General features: G+C 35.8%; 1 long non-coding RNA gene across 1 annotated transcript; it reads right to left on the reverse strand.

Moving 5' to 3' along the window:
- Window positions 1–383: 383 nt before the first annotated feature.
- Window positions 384–2,760, reverse strand: LOC140322806 (uncharacterized). The gene is made up of 3 exons (XR_011919252.1): window positions 2,693–2,760; window positions 1,949–2,111; window positions 384–565 (listed from the first exon to the last, which is right to left on the reverse strand). It is a non-coding gene; the product is annotated as an uncharacterized lncRNA (long non-coding RNA).

The following is a 2,760-nucleotide window of genomic DNA, read 5'->3' on the forward strand; positions in this document are numbered from 1 at the left end:
TTCCTAATACTTCACCTTAAATCCCTATCACCTACAATTCCTAATTTGTTTTATAAGCAGTATAAACTGTGACACTATTCTGTGCACATTAAAGAGCAAAGGTGAACAGTCATCCCCTTAATCACCAATGATCCCCAGTGACCGTAGAAAGCATGATGATGGCTGCTCACCCAACTAACATTATAGTCCTTGTCTGACACATACCTGACCTATAGTTTGTCCTGCAAATACAATAAAACTAAGCCCTCCAATCCTTATAGCAATACAAATCAGTTCTTGGTCCCCAAAATGTCTTATCACTATCACATCCAGAGAATTCTGATAAAACATAGATGTCATTCAATTTCTTGTAGACCCAATCTAAATGTCCTGTGTGAATTTAACCCAAAGCTACACTACTTACCCATTCTTCTTCCGTTTTTCTCTAACCAGGTAAAATGATACAGTGACAATAACAATAAACAGGACAGCAATGGCAGCTCCCACCCCTCCGTACACGCTGACTTTTGAGATTTTTCCTGTGCAGCCTGGACCTGTATATATGTATGTATCTGTGTTTGGACACCTGTGTAAAAAACATTAGTAAAAAAAAGTCAGTTGATAGCCATATAGAACCAAATAACTTAGGTAAAATACACACCACAAATGTTGACATGTGATTAAAAATAAGTCCACCTTGTCATTCCTTTTCAAGTCTGGGTCAATGATATTGTTAACATGCAAAAACAAAGTCGGACGGGCACATGGAACAAACATCGCACCATCTATATTTTCTGTATTGGTGGAATCTAAATTGTAGTATCCCTACGAAGTCCCCAAAGCCTTGATTATTTAACATTGGGGATTACATTTTAAATATTAAAAATACATTCAACTAACAGTGTTCACTATACCAGTGTTCTTTGCGTTTATTTTTATATTTTAAAATATCAATATTTATTTTTATACCATATACATTTCCTGCAAGATAAAGAATGTGAACCAAAGGGTGCCATGGTACAAAAGTAAGTTATCTCTAAATACTAAAGTACATTGGGTAAATCATCACATCAAAACCAATTAGGATTACCCATTCCATAAACTCAGCATGGGCAGGACTTAGGATCGCAGAGTAATGTTGTCGCAGAGTAATGTTTAGCTCAACGGAAGCAACATGAATCTCTGGTGGTCAGTGCATTGTAATGAGGAAAAAAAACTTAGTATATACGCCTTCCAAGTTTTTTTATTATTTTGTCATAGATTTCAGTTAGTCTTACGTGTACGTGTCATCGTAATGCAATTGGGACTAATTTGATACAGTTTCATATACACATTCAGTTGCTTGACAAAATGTGTTGTACATTTCATGCATTTTAACCCCCCTGGCGTTCTGATTCTGTCCGTATTTTTATGCAAAAAGCAGTACATTGTTTTGCATGGAAATTTATTTTACGTTGCAGGCCTATAATTCTTAGGCATAACTCACCGAAATATGTCCAAGATTTAATAAATTTAATACATTTAATAATAAACTTTAAAAACACAAAAATCTGTTAAAGACTGCAAAAAATACTGAAACCTGTAATATAACTGTACAGTAGCATGTATAATATATATAATGAAATAATATATATATTATATAAAGATTTCTCAATACAGTTATTTTGTATTGAATCCAAGCCAAAATTATTTGAATTTGTTGTCCCGCCTCACGTACCAACCAATGCACCGAAGTCAACGGGGAAAGCCGGGGAACGTCACTGTATGGCAAGAAGAGGACGCCACCCGAGGACCTGCACAGACGAGGCAGGAGCAACTCAAATGGCCTAAATCTATAGAAGAACTTTTCTCAGTTCTCCAAGTTCTCCACCCTGCTTGCTAAGATCCTAAATAAATGTGTGCAAGTAAACCTAGGAAAACTGATCATTATGCTTTCTTTTAATAGAAAATTAGAGATCATCACACTTACAAACACTGCGGTCCAACATCTTTCTGAATCACACATGTGCCCCTATTGCAGGACCTAAAGTTAACGTAAGCTGGATCACAAAATGATATGCAGGTCAGCCCATCGGAAGTGATTGCTTCAAAGTAGAATTTTTTATATCCTGGTTCAATAATACTACAGATATCTGAAAAGAAAGAGAAAATATACCTTAAATTCAATCAGAACCCTGTAATATTTAAAAAGTAGTGTTGGAGCTCCATTCCACTAAACTAAATTGTAGGATTTTGACAAAATACCAAAAGCAGAATTGAAATTAGCCCACAAGCCCTTTACCTGTACAAAGTGGGCTTGATATATGTGAAAGCTCTCCAAGACTGAAGAAAATAGACTATCATGTGTGAACCTGGGCGATCCAAACTGAAATAAATCTAATCTAGAATTTAAAACATTTGCCAAAAAATAGAATCTTATTTTAGGAAATCTATTCCAGGTTTGCTCCATTCTCGGTCTTCTACAGTCTACAATCCTAGAGATCTTCAGTAAATCATGCCCAGTGGGCAGCTCGCAGGCTCACTGGAAGGCTCCAAAGCTTACAAACTAATACTTTCATTATTTAGGACATTATATCACTAATGTAATAATTAGGTTACTAACTGATGGGACTACACACAACTTTCACAGCAGGTTCAATCGAATAACAGATTGAACCATAGATTTGTCCTTTACAATAGAACCACATATAGGAAATTCGAACATTTTATTTACCTGGGCGTGTGGGAACTTCATTTTCTGTGACTTGCCCATACTTTTCATCAAAAAGCAGACAACCATAA

The sequence above is a fragment of the Pyxicephalus adspersus genome, chromosome 2, assembly GCF_032062135.1.
Source record: "Pyxicephalus adspersus chromosome 2, UCB_Pads_2.0, whole genome shotgun sequence".
In the NCBI taxonomy this organism is placed as follows: Eukaryota; Metazoa; Chordata; class Amphibia; order Anura; family Pyxicephalidae; genus Pyxicephalus; species Pyxicephalus adspersus.